A 14,027-nucleotide genomic window follows, 5' to 3' on the forward strand; every position below is an offset into this window, starting at 1 on the left:
GGCAGAAGTTCAGAGGAAAGAGAATCCACCTTAAATTCAGCCAAGTTTATATTGCTGAAGGATCAGTTCCAGCAATACACAGCGCCATCACATGCACCATTTCCTTTCCTTTAAGTTAGTGATAGCAAAATAGCTGGTTTAGGACAATTATGTCGCCTCTGCTAACCTTATAATGGCAGGGTTTTCCTTGCACTTGTGAAACTTCAGGGAGATTCTCACGTCAGCTTAAGTCTGCTTGTCCCTTCTCTTTGGTACAAAGTGAATTGAATGGACATGACAGTCTGGCTCCTTGTGAATACAAATGGGGCAATTTGACCCTACCTTATATAAAACAGGAATGCTCTGAGAGAGTTTGAACATAATTGATTGTATCTTTTTAGTAGCGTAGATGATGTAAGAATAGGTACACAATAAACAAAAAAAGGTCCACCTCCCCAGGTCCTTCCTCAATTTCTATGCATCTTATGGTCAAGAAAACTGCAGTGGGTAAATTAAAGGGTGGATTGTGTCTCTGAGGGTAAGGAGGAAGAGAAAAACACGTTTTCTCTAAATGATACAAAAGGGGTTAGTATCCATGCTATTTCCCTGCAAGGCTGGTGAAACTATGCCTAGAATGGTTCTTTTGCTGCTGGCCCAAAGTATACAGGCAAGTTAGAGTGAATTCAGACAACAGCAAGAAAAGTTAAAGTATTAACTTGTACAGGGAAAGAGTAACAAAGCTTCACATAGTCCTGTTAAACAATGACGGAAGGAAGACAGGCTGGAGAAGCCATTACTAATCTACATGTGCTTGAGGAAAGTGTATAAATACCAGAAAAATGGGGAATTGGTTGATTTATTGGTTGATAAAGGGGTGAATCAGAGAAAAGTAAAGCAATACTGTTGAGTATTAGAGAAGATACCTAAAGTGAAATCCAATACAGACTGTGGCATCATCTTCCAAGGGACCTGATGATAGACTTGTCATATTAAAACTGAAGCACAATAAAGCACAACACAATAAACTGCAGAAAATGATGCTGCACTGATACGATGGACTACAGCCCCCAGTAGGGTTTTTCCATTTTTTTTTTCACCCAATTCCATTGTAATGGCTGATCCACATTAAAAACTATTAAGCTCAAAGGGTCTTGCTTTGGAAAAACATAAAAAAGCACAGCCCCTCCCTTCCCCCCCAGGCAATCAGCTGCTAACAGTGTCTTCCTTTAGTTTTCCTATGAGGAGACTGGCTGTCACAGGCTGACTTCAAACCTTGCCATCTGCCAGAAACTTAATAAAAATGTAAATTTTTAAAAATGCCCTTTAATCTCTCATTTAAAGGTCCATAACTCTTCTATGTTTTTTTCATCCTACCAATCTCCAATTCATCTGTTTTCAGTCATATCAAATGACACAGAACAGAAATGCAGTATATGGTAGACTAGCATTAGCAACAACATTGGATTACAGAGGGAGCAACTGGAGAGAATCAGGAGAAAGAGAGGTTAAGTTCTCAGCAACTTCTTTTGTCAAGTATTTTCCCATTTTTAACATGATGCAAACACTGCTTAACCATACACTTACTAAAAAGTATTTAAATTGTACTTGGTCCCTCCCACATTTAGCGAAGTTCAAAGAATCTTTCTGTGTAGTGTGGAAATAGTCTGATTAGCATATGGTCATGCTATTTCTGATGGGAGAAAGTCCAGTGACTTTAGTCTAAAGTAATCTTTTTGCCAATCTACTTTTAAGGTGATTTTTAAAACTCAGGCTGGGATACATACTAAAGAGTTTATCTGCCAAAACCTGCAGTTGTCTGTAATCCAAGGTAAATCACTGATTTCCTCTATCTCAATATCCCCACCTGAAATATAGGGGTAAAAATACTTTGTTCAGGATATTTTAAGGATAAGTTAATTTTTGTCAGTAGCTTTGACAATGAAACATGCTCTGCCAGTGCCACTGCTATGTTTTATTATCATCATCATTTAGCAACCATCTGGCTTCCTTACTGTTTAAATAGAGTTTTTTAATAGAAATGTTCTTTATAGAAATGTGTATAAGCAAACAGAAGGCCAAGCTGAGTTCTCATTTCAACCTGGCCCATTCTCCTGATGTTAATGATCAAATTGTGTGAGTGTAACTGGGAACCGAATCTGGCCCAATATAGGTGTACATAAAGGATACTTACAAGACTTTACACTAAAAGAAAACCCAACATACAAAAATTTTCACAAGAAAGAGCCCCTGACAGTCACCAATTAAAAGATTGGTTCACACGCCTTGGGAACAGAAGATACAATCAACAGGGTTGTGTTTTGTGACTTGAACTATTCAGCCAAACAAGGGAGCAAGCAAATGTCCTTGTACCTCATGTCTAAGTTATCCAGGACTTGCATCTGGGAGCAAGGAATTAAATGAGGCCATGTTCCAATTTACCATGTTACAGAATCAGGTGGGGAGAGAGCAGCACTTCAATTCTACAGTGTTCACTGCCCAGAATAGCCAAGTAAAAAGGTTGCAATACCTGACAGACGGGAAAGGCCAGAAGTGAAATTACTACCCACCTCTCCCTGAGAACAAGGGAAAAAATCATGTAGGAATTGTTACCCTGAGCAGTGTCTCAGAGTCATTTCTGGTAAGGGGAAGCTTATGCACTGTGCCTTGTTCAGGGCTGTGCCTACAATCATCATTTATCCCATAAATTTTAAACCATGGCTGTTTAAAGCTTTTTCTTGTGACAGAAAATTTTTGTGGTGATGGAAAATAAATGGAATTCACTTGATTAAAGACTAGTAAATAGAAACGACAGAAACTGCTTCCTATGAACATCATGATATATACACAATCAATAACAACATGACAGAATTTGAGCTTTAGGGGAAGAAGTTATTAGTTTTAGTAAAAGGATATAATTAAATACAAGAGAACTCTAAGGATTCTTGAGTGGAGAGGGGAAGAGGATGGCCAGTCTGAGACTTTTTGTCTTGTTCTATTGTTGTCTTTTCTTTTCAATCTCATTCTGCGATTTCTTTTACTTGTGCGATCTTAAGCTCTGGCTATAGAGGATATCTGAACAGATTCCCAGCATTCAAAACTGTGGCTTAACAAAGAAATGTATTGATTAGGACACCGTGGGTCATATTATAGTTTAACAATCTCAGTAGCAATTGTTCATAGATGTTAAAATTCTAGTGATATATCTAAGTCATTAATTTATAAATATTCTGCATCTCAGATCCACATGGAACACTTGGACATTTTAGTACCAGTGTAATATGGGAATTGAATGGCTTGGAGTATAAGAAATTAGAACATTAGCCTTTCACCTCTTCAACACTGTTTCAAAATCAGACCCGGTTGATACCGAATGAAACCCTATTGACTGTTCAACAACCTCTGTGAAATACTTTAATTTGATTGTGGACAGGTTTCTACATAATTAAAATAGCCAACATAGTTGACACACTGGAATATTCTTCCTAATAACTCATCTGTTCCACCCCACACACACACACTTGTAAATAGAAAATATTTAGAAAGTTTGAAACTCAATTTAAAAACAAAAAGGATACAGTCATCTTTGAAATCCTTAAACAAAGTAGCACTTGAGTAAAGCACTTTGGGAAACCCAGGGGAATGGTGTTGTATACTGAAAAATATGAATGTACAGATCAATAAACATACATTGCCAATAGATACCTCAACTCAAACCACTTCAAAGCAGCATTTGATGAAACCTACAATAGTGTGGAGCACATTGCAAAATCTCATGGTCGGTGTTGTTCATAGCATCTGCTACAAGAGAATAACATTTTCCCCGCTCCAGTGACATGGTGCGATAGGTGCCAAATCATTCGTTTCAATGAAATTGCAACAGCAGTATAAAATTGGTGCTCCAAAATCTATGTTCCTACATGGGACAGAAATGGAGCAGTATTTGCATTTTTGGAACTGAAAATAGAAATAGTCACAAGTAGATAAACAAGTTCAATGTCCAAGTAGGCTAGTTTCCTTGAAAAGAAGTCATGACAACTGTTTCATGCAGTGATGGGATTTAGAAAGGCAAAAAAGAAGCCCCCAGTTTACATGCACTTCAGAAATGGGACAATAACATAGAAACTTGGTTAGTAAGACACTAACTGCTTCCTTATTAGTTTAAGAGCATGAACTCAACCTGAGACTTTACCAATTAACATACGAGTCACCAGAGATTTCCATTGTCTTGGATTGCTTCATACTCTCCATGCATTCAATCAGGAACCTTTCATAACAGATGCATCCTGGAATATTCAGAGGAACTGTTGTGTGAATGTTATATACATCTTTAAGCAATTGTTATTAATTGTGTCTCTGGGTCAGTGGGTGAGAAGGAATGTGTCTTGCAAAATCAAGAGCAGGGGTGGCTAACTTGCAGCGTGGGTGCCAAAAGTGGCAGAGGCCATCTGTGTGTGTCCAGATTAGGGATGGGACAGGCAGCATAGTAGCAGACAGGGCAAGGAACAAAAAGCAGAGCAGCAGATTGGGTAGAGAAAGGAATCAGAGTGGCAGTCAGGGAGTGTGCGGCGATAATTTATGGTACACCTGCCAAAAATAGAGGACACCCACTGATCCAGACAATGGGGCTATGCATTCAAATGGCCAATGATGAAACCGTGCAGTTAACAAGGCTTTTGATGCTTCATCTTTCTGGGGGGAAATCACTGGTCGTTTGAACTAGCTCATGAAAACTGAGATGATAAACATGAAACCAAATAAGGTAACAGCTCCTGAGGTGGGCAGGGCAAGGCATACAATCCAAGGACAGACAAGCAAAAGATATGAAGGGGAAGTGCCTTTCATGTTCTCCATGGTGACAATCTGGTAAGCTAGGCATCTGTATAACCTTTTCTTTTTCAGCCAGGTTTTCTTCAAAATGCTTTTGTTCTGAAAAAGCAAGGCTTGGGCTTAGCTGCTCTAACTCATCATCAGATAAACAGAACTGCATGTGCTGAAGCAGGGACTGGTGCCACCTTAGGGGTGCATGTGCCCCCACCCCCCCCACAGTGACCAGTCAGCAACTGGGGGGGGTCAAAACAGTTTATGCAATGTCTGTCCCCAACCTTGCTGATTTAAGATAAACCAGACTTTCCCAGCATCCCAGCATCCTCTTGAGGCTGCACGAGGCTCTCTGTTCCATAGCAGAGCTGGCAGGTCCCCTCTGCTCCCTGGCTGCAGCTCCAGCAGAGACTTGCAGGCACAGCAATGTCTGCCTGGTTTCTTCCTGGTTTCCCCTTCCCACTCCCTGCTAAGCAGGGATCCCCAGTCCTCTCTGCCCTACACATGCTGGCTATGGTCTGTGCTGCGGCAGAGAGCAGTGCTGGTTTAGCTCTTTTCGGAGCTAATCAACAGCTCAGCTGATAATGATCCTCAGTTCCTTCTTTGTTTAAGAAGAGTTTGAACTGATGAGAAAGGCTGTTTGTTTTCTCATGGGGTGATGCATGCTGATAACAGAGCTGATAAATGCGCTGTTATCAAGGAGTGGGGGGAACCCATCCCGAATCCTGCCACGTGGGCCTGGCCATGCCATCGTCAGCTCAGCCCTGTGGAAGGGCGGAGCACCCCCCGGCTTCTAGTGTGAGCTACTGCAGGTATGTGCCTATATATCTGAAATGAGTGTGTAGTTACAAAGTGATTCAGCCTAGCCAGGTTAGACTAACCTGCAAAGTTTCATAGTTTCTAGGGTCAGAAGGGACCCGAACAGTAATTCCTCCTGATATCAAGCCTAAAACTGCTCTCAATCAATTTGTGGCCATTATTCCTTGTTATCCCAGTGGTGCCCAGGGGAACGGAGCCTGACCTATTTTCTGCTGGTTCCCCCTAGTGAGTTTATAGAAGGCCACCAGATCTTCTCTCAGTCATATCTTATGGAGGCTGAATAGATTGAGGCCCTTTAGTTTGTCTTCAAATGGCTGGCCTGCTGCCCCCTGACCATGCAAGTGGCCCTCCTCTAGACCCTTTTGATGCTATCCACATCCCTCTTGAAGTGCAGCGCCCGGAACTGAATGCACTACTCCAACAGTGGCCTGACCAATGCCGCATAGAGGGGAAGGATCACCTCTCTGGACCTGCTTGTGATGCATCTGTAGATGCACGACAAGGTGCGGTTAGCCTTATTGACTGCTTCCTCGCATTGGTGGCTTACGTCCATCCTGGAGTCAGCAGTGACTCCAAGATCCCTTTCTGCCACCATGTTGACAAGAAGGGTGTCCCCCAGCCTATAGGTATGCTGCAGGTTCCTTCTCCCTGGTTGCAGCACCTTGCACTTGTCTGCGTTAAATTCCATCCTATTCTCATCCGCCCACCCCTGTAACCTGTCTAGATCTAGTTGGATTCTGCCCCCCCACCTCCAGTGTGCCCACTTCTCCACACATCTTTGTGTCATCAGTGAATTTGGACAGTGTGCTTTCCACACCCACCTCCAAGTTGCTGATAAAGATATTGAATAGTACAGGCCCAAGGACCAAGCCCTGGAAAACTCCACTGCCCACATCCTTGCAGGTCAAAAATGACCTGTCCATCACCACTCTCTGGGTGTGACCACTGAGCCAATTTGCCACCCATCTGACTGTGTAGGCATCAATGCCACAGTCGCCTAGTTTTTTTTTATGAGAATGGGGTGAGAAACAGTGTCAAAGACCTTGAAGTCCTGGTAGATGACATCCACCTCAATGCCCTTATCCATGGACTTTGTGAATTGGTCGTAAAAGGTTTGTAATTGAATCAGTTCAGGCTCAGGCTTTTGAATACATGTCCCTAGCCTGAGAGACCGTACACTAAAAAGGTGGCAGCTGGAGGCCTGACACCTAAGCAAGATGCCTCTTCAGCAAGCCTACAAAGGGGCCAGAGGTGCAGTTAAATCAAAAGCTGTGACACCTTGATTTCATAACACTAGGGAAGGAAATTTTTTTCTTATGATGCTATTTGAGATCCATGTTGAAAATGTATGCTGGATACAAATCACTCCAAAAAATCAGTACATAGGTAGTGTGTATGCTTTTGTTATGCAGGGTAGTAAAGGCTAGAGCCATAGGTAATGGAGAGAGACTTGGCATCCCCTCTCTGCGTAATGAGCAGAGCAGAAGCAAGGAAAGGGGAAAGCTGAAGAAGAGAGCAGTAGGTCTGCAATCACAGGATCCATTCCCCTTTTTCTCCCATAATGTACACACACAGCAACATGTGCAGACACTATACCTGCCAGGCAGTACATAATTCCCTTACGTACCCAGTGTAAAAGGTCCATCCACCCAAATTCATTTTGTAGAGTTCACCAGTGAGCTGTAAGGTGGTAACTCCTTTTGGTCATATATTTCTTGGCTCACTGGAGCATGGCAATCAGATTGCCTTTGGCTAGCGCAAAGACAGCATCAGGGGTCAGGGCACAAAGATCCTTCTGCTTGTCCTTCCACATGCCACCCTTCCACATGGATTCTGAAGTCCCAAATTCCTGCTCATTCAGCAAGCCCTGGGAATGGGTAATGGTGTAGAAAGGTGGGGTTCCGACCAGCCCCTCGACACAGTCCACGGAGCTGGCCAGGCAAGCAATATAGATAGGGCAGGTAGCAGCATTCTCAGACTTGGCTCACCATGTGTGGCCGCTTGCAGGCATGCTCCCTGGGGCAAGGGAAACCATGTTCTGCACAAAACAGATGTCTTTCCTGGGCATCACACAACTTGCAGTGTAACCTCACATCTCATGGCATGATATGGCTTGAATAGTAACCCCAAAAACATGGCACCCACAAAAAGTAGCTGCCACATTTGCTAGACAGTGTACAAAATGAATTGAGAGGTGAGATCAGATGGGATTCTTACTTCACTTTTTAGTCAGTTATTTCCTTTGCATGTGACAACTAATACGTAGTGTCACTTGTGCTATTGAGCAAACTAAACATCCAAAGTGTTCATTCCCCCGGTATTGTGCATTTGAAACACTTCACTCTAAGTGCAAGAGAAAAATAAAAATCAATGGAAGCACTCACGCATACATTTTCTAATCATTGAATTTCTGTTGCATTTTCATAGCCCAGAGGTGCATATAACCTGTTGTTAATACTCAACAATCAAAACAAAGATTTTAAATATTTGTAAAAATTGTGTCTGCCAAACTGCAAACATATATGAATTGTCCAGAAAGACCTTACAAATTAGGAATGGGGGAGAAAAGAAAGCAAATCATGCAGAAAATATTTAATCAAAGAATAAAGACAATTATAACATCTGTTAATCTTTTGTGTGGGTTATAATTAGATGCTGTGGAGGAGTAGCCTTTAAAAGGGGATCCTTTAACATCTGCTAGAAGGACAAACACTGTGCAATAAATGACTCTCCAAATACAATCGACAAAACACAAGCAGTGCAGAGTTCACAAAAGCTGTGTATAAAAGATTAAGGACAGGAAAATATTTTGCAAAAGGTCAGTTCCTGCAGCACTGCAGCCTGAATAATGATGGCAAGTTTGGAGCCCAATTCAAATCCAAGCTTGATTGCACCTTTGGAAAGCAATTCTTTTCTCATTTGTATCATTACACTGAAAGCACATGCTATTGCAGTGTATTATGTCAGATTATCTATCAATTTAGAACAGTTTACAATACATCATACCTACATGTTTATTTTAAAAGACCAGTGTAGAATTTCAGTCTAATTAGGGTCATGTAATATAGCACTGGGCTTTAATAGTGATGTGATTTTTATTTTAAATAATTAATCATGCAGTAGCTTCACAAAGAACCCTAATTATTTACTAATTTTGCCCTTGAAAACATCCATATGTTTTAAGCTGCATTACTCATTGAAAATGTCGGTCTAGCAGGGAGGTATTTTATTCAGTTTAACATGGCCCTCTACTGGCACAACACCCCCAAAACCTTATCAGTGTGATCCATTCAGCAAGATTCAGGGAGTCTGTTGTTTGTAGAAGCACATGTTACCACCAAGTCATTTTGTATCTGAGAAGATTTACCTAAGAGCTCAAGAAACTAGCAAAAAGAAAAATGACAGAGAAAAACAGGATAAACTAGGTCATTATATTCTTCTATCCCAAAGTTTCTGTGCCTAGAGAACTGCTTCCTTTGCTCTCCAGATCCAAGTCTGGATATCAGAATCATAGTGAAGATAAAGGCAGACTGAATGCTATTGGGTAAAACAATTCATTTAGAGACAGCATTATTGTCAAGCAGAGCTGTACCTGACTCCAGCAGCAGGGATTTAAACGGGATGAATACCCGCATGTAATTTCAGAAAAACTATTTAGGTTTAAGTTGCTATTGAGCATGGAATGGGTTATCAAAATCTGGCCGAGGCTGTAAGAGGAACAACAAATTGCTAATTGCTAACAAAAATAATCTCTTATTCAGAATAATTTCTGCCACCATTCCCAGATACCCATAATGGCAATTCGAGACAACTGCAATCAAAATAAGGGAGATGGTGAAATTTGCCTCTGATGTTTCATGCAGTAATTAAGTCTTCCCTATTTGTATGATGTCTGAATAATAAAGAAACAAAAGGACGTGGTAAACTGTTGAATTTAACAATTTAGATAAGCATGAATTATTATAATCAAGTTGTACTGTCAAAGAGATTAATTTGCTATACACATTTGATGCAGCATAGACAGCATGTACTATCCAAAATTAGCCTGGCTCTGAAAAAAACCAAATTCGGCACGTCTCCACAAGCGTACACATGCAGGGGTGTGCATTCCCCATGGAACAAATAACAGTGGCACATATTTGTACCACTGCTATTTGTCTCTGGTCAGCCAGGCTCCCTTTCTGGTGGTGCATACTGCTGCCATGTGTGCCACACAGCTTTTTTTTTTTTAGTGACAGTGGTGGGGGGGGGGTTGACACCAGGATCCCCAGTGCCAAAACCCCCGTCGTGCTGCAAATCAGCAGCGCAGCAAACGTGGGAACATGCCCATTCTGTCCTTTCATGGAAAGCTTACCAAACATGCAGTTTAACAATAGCGGTTTTTCTCTGTGGCTAGATGCAGACTTCAAAAAGCCCAAGGCAGAACTGATCTAAATTACGCGGTTTTCTGTAAATGGTGTAGTCTAGATCAGTAGTGAACAGAACACACATTCACCCTTTTGGGGGAGGATCTTAGACCAGATTCCATCATTTTTAACCAGTCTGTGTGTGCCAAACTTCTGTCTAACCCAGTATAGACTGGTTTCCAATCACTTTTACTGGTATATGTATAATATCTGCACTGCCATGCATCAATACTAATACACCATTTTTCAGCAACATAATGCTTATCCCTGTTTTATTATCCAGGCTGCTTTTTACAGGGCCCACATCATTTACAACTCAGACAGTTTTACTAACAATTTTCAGAACCTTTTACTATAGTACAAACCATATTCACATGATTCACCTGAATGCCAGTGAAAGAAATCATAGCAAGATTCCTAAGTAATTTTCAGATAACAACTATCCAGCTTCTAGCCCTGAAAAACACCTTGACTAATTTACATAGACATCAGGAAATACCTTAAGTAATTGAGGTTTCTGCATACTACATGATTCACAACATTAGGCAAGTGTGGATCAGAGTATTGCGAATGTTATGGTTAATGTTCTATTTATATTATACATTTGTCCTATTGTATGTGATAAAAATGTATTTTAGATGCTCAAAATTTTGAAAGCTATATTGAGCAGCTTTGATTTCACAGCTCAAATCCTGAAGGTACCATCTTCTCCACTTTCCTCAGCAGGAGTTGTACAGTAACTTGCTGTCTCAGGTTTGGTGCTAGTAGGACGTAACTTTTTAACCAGTTCTGCTTCTATGCTTGGGCTAAGGTTTTACCCCAGTTTTAATCCTACTCATCCCACTGTCCTTATTCTGCTTCTTCTCAAATCGAGAAAGAGCTAGAAGAATATATTTTTCTAGCAACTGTGCCTTTAAATACCATACCAAATTATACCGCTCCAGGTACTAGAACCTCAGGCATATTTGTAGGACCCCATCCTACAGGCCTTATCAAAGCTTATAGTGTTATCCTAATGTGTTTTAGTGAAACAAAAAAACGGTAAAAAAGGGAAAATGAAACAAATATGTAAACTATCTCCATAACTCTCTGAATGATTCAAGGGTCTCATCTTGATCCTATTGAAATTGGAGTTTTGCCATCAACTACAGTGACAATAAAATCCAACCCCTATACCTCACTTAAGAGCAGATGGGCCTGCCTCAGCCCATTTAAACATCAATCCTCTAAACGGTTCCACATGAGTCATTTTGCATACAAGTAGTACTAGAAGTCAGTGAGTCTTTTCACATGCCTAGCGTCCATTGTATGCATTTGTACAACTGGGACTTCACACTTAAAACTTACTTAAGTGAGAGATGAATCAGGACCAATCCTTGTCTGAAATCTTATTTCTTTGTAATTATTTTGTGGAGGTTTGTAGGCTGGCCTTGTAAATATAAACAGAATTAGCCTCTCAACCGATTATCCAGAAAGAAAAAAAAAGTGATTTACCCAAAGCTACATGGGAAGTCTGAGAGGGAAGCCAGATCTCCTGTGATCCAGTGCCTTCAATTGAAGACTATCCTTCTTCTGCATGAAAATGCTAAATTGCAATCCTGAATTATTAACCCTCCACCTTGTGAGAGGTCCTTTCAATTCAAACCAACTTAAAAGGAAAATCAAGGCTTCAGCATTTTGAAAGAACAAACTTTCTTTTGTTATCCAATTGCTAAAAGCATTGTCGGCACCCATGGCATAGCACAAGGCAGGTGGTTTTAAAAAGTGTTGAAGTAAATAAATGGTGAATGGGATGGTCCCAAGTTGAACAGGTATCCTCTGATGGCCAATCCATACAATAGCCATAGGAGGGGAGTGTCTTCCACCCTGAGAAGGAATGGCATCTCTGAACCCACATAGGAGTGATGGCATATAAGGGGGCATATGCAGTCGAAGTGAGGATCCACACTGGGTAGCATTTAGAATTAAAATGTTCTTCAGATCCAGTGGGATTAGATGTGATGTAGGCTGTTTTAGCCATATACGCTCGGGAATCTCTTCCTGTCTCCTACCTTAGGAAGCACACATGGCTTCCACAACAACAGACAATTAAGTAGAGGGTAGTAGTACTAACAACAATGGTAATAAAGTATCTAGAGCTCTTTATGCTCAGCATTATGATCAGATAGCTTTCTGAGGAATAGGCAGTACATCTGACACTATAGGTAATTTGAGGTGGTCATGGGATGCTTCCTAAAGTATAGTACCAGGGATCAGGAGATCTGGGATTGGTCTTCAGTTTTTCCAAACAGACTCACCCTTAGTGATTCACTTTTGCATGTTTGTAAAATGGGGACAAGGCACTTGTCAACTGTGCTGGATCAGTGTGAGGCTAAGTGTGTGAGTGTTTGTAAAAAGTATGCTATGTTCCTCATAATGGAGGACAAAAAATTACTAAAATGTATTATTAATAGTAATTACCAATGAGGTCCCTCTCAGCAGTGCTATTTATCATTTGCACGTTTTACTAAACACCATTTCCTTAGTAGAAATAAATACATTTGTTCACATGAACAATACAAAATTATTTACGTTGTTCAAGTAAAAAGGAACAATGTAAAAATGTATTAACTGAAAGGTGTTAAGTTTCAAAGAAGACTATGATCTGCTTGCTTAAACATGTATGCTTGCAGAATTTGTACAGGGATTAGAAGTAGAAGAAACACACTCATTTTGCTTTTAAACTATATATGTAAGCAGTGAAAAAAATGAAAAAAATTAAAAGAAAACTAGGTTAAATATTTAAATTAATTTTGATAGTCCAGAACTAAGGGTTACTTAGAAAACCACAATAAATAATTAGAATTAAGAACAGTTTCTCAGCCAGTTTGTAAAACAAATATATATATATATTTCTGACATTTTTAGGGACTGAAATTACACTTAGATTAGTATACAGAAAAATTAAGTTCAACATAAACATAGGAAAACAAAATTCTGAATGAGCTTTTCATTTTTCCTGTTGCCCTCACTCAAAACATATTCAAATGTCTAGCTTCAAATGAAAGCACCCGTAAGAGTTACATACTTACCATTTGTGATTTCATTTTAATTAAAGCAGCAGTAACACTAAAACAAACATTTTTTTTTAAAAGAAAATGACCTTTGCAAATAAGATAAAACACTGAAACAGTGAAAGTCTTACTTGCTGTTGTTCAGTGAAAACATGCCACAGTCCTAGAGAAATCAGAACCTTAAGTAGTTCTCGCAGTCCAAAAATTCTCTTGAGTTTAGCCAGGGTTTATTTACCAACCTTTAAAAATCTGTGGTTAGAAGAGCAGAGTTAGCTTGCTAGCCCATCCACAGCACTACTGAAGCCCTACAGTAACTGCAGACATGAAGTTTGCTGGTAGTTGGTTTTTCTGCTGTTATGTAGTTTCTCTGTACTTGTAAATACAAGCTCTGTGGACAAAGTCCCAATGACATCACAGGCAGCTGCTTATTGTTGAGTCTTTATTAACTGACTGTCAAGAAAGAAAAGGGAAGGGGAAAGAAAAGTACAAACTATCTTCCCTGCAGCACAATCTGCATCTTAGTAGGAGTTCCAGTTCTCCATATGTAAATACTTCTATTTACCCAAACTATGTTTTCTTAGGATGAACAAACAGTGTTTGCTTGAAAAACAAAAAACTCAGTGTATTCTAACTCACTTGAAATGGAAAAAGAGGGGTCCAGGAAAATAAAGCTTGAAATGTAGACATTACCTTTATCAGGATATACCCCTGCATTCTTCTAACATATGTGTATGCATGTGTGTATGTGTGTGTGTATAATAAATATATTTTTTCTTTATAACTATCATTCTTCTAGCATGTGTGTATGCATGTGTATGTGTGTGTATAATAAATATATTTTATAGCTATCATTCTTCTAGCATATGTGTATGCGTGTGTGTATGTGTATGTAATAAATATATTTTTTCTTTATAGCTATCATTCTTCTAGCATATGTGTGTGTGTGTGTGTG

The 14,027-nt window shown here is 40.0% G+C and overlaps 1 protein-coding gene across 4 annotated transcripts in view; it reads right to left on the reverse strand.

Moving 5' to 3' along the window:
- NCKAP5 (NCK associated protein 5) overlaps positions 1 to 13,514 on the reverse strand; it is a 685,167-nt gene extending 671,653 nt beyond the window's left edge. For 2 of the 4 annotated variants that reach the window (XM_019553971.1, XM_019553966.1), the window contains exon 1: positions 13,315 to 13,514. The gene's annotated coding sequence lies outside the window, so the exon portion shown is untranslated. Of the gene's footprint in view, positions 1 to 13,206; positions 13,286 to 13,314 lie in introns of those variants that run through there. The other 2 variants (XM_019553969.1, XM_019553967.1) reach the window with 2 other exon arrangements.
- Between the last annotated feature and the right edge of the window lie 513 nt (positions 13,515 to 14,027).

Source organism: Crocodylus porosus, unplaced genomic scaffold (genome assembly GCF_001723895.1).
Source record: "Crocodylus porosus isolate Cpor-Errol unplaced genomic scaffold, CroPor_comp1, whole genome shotgun sequence".
Taxonomy (NCBI): domain Eukaryota; kingdom Metazoa; phylum Chordata; order Crocodylia; family Crocodylidae; genus Crocodylus; species Crocodylus porosus.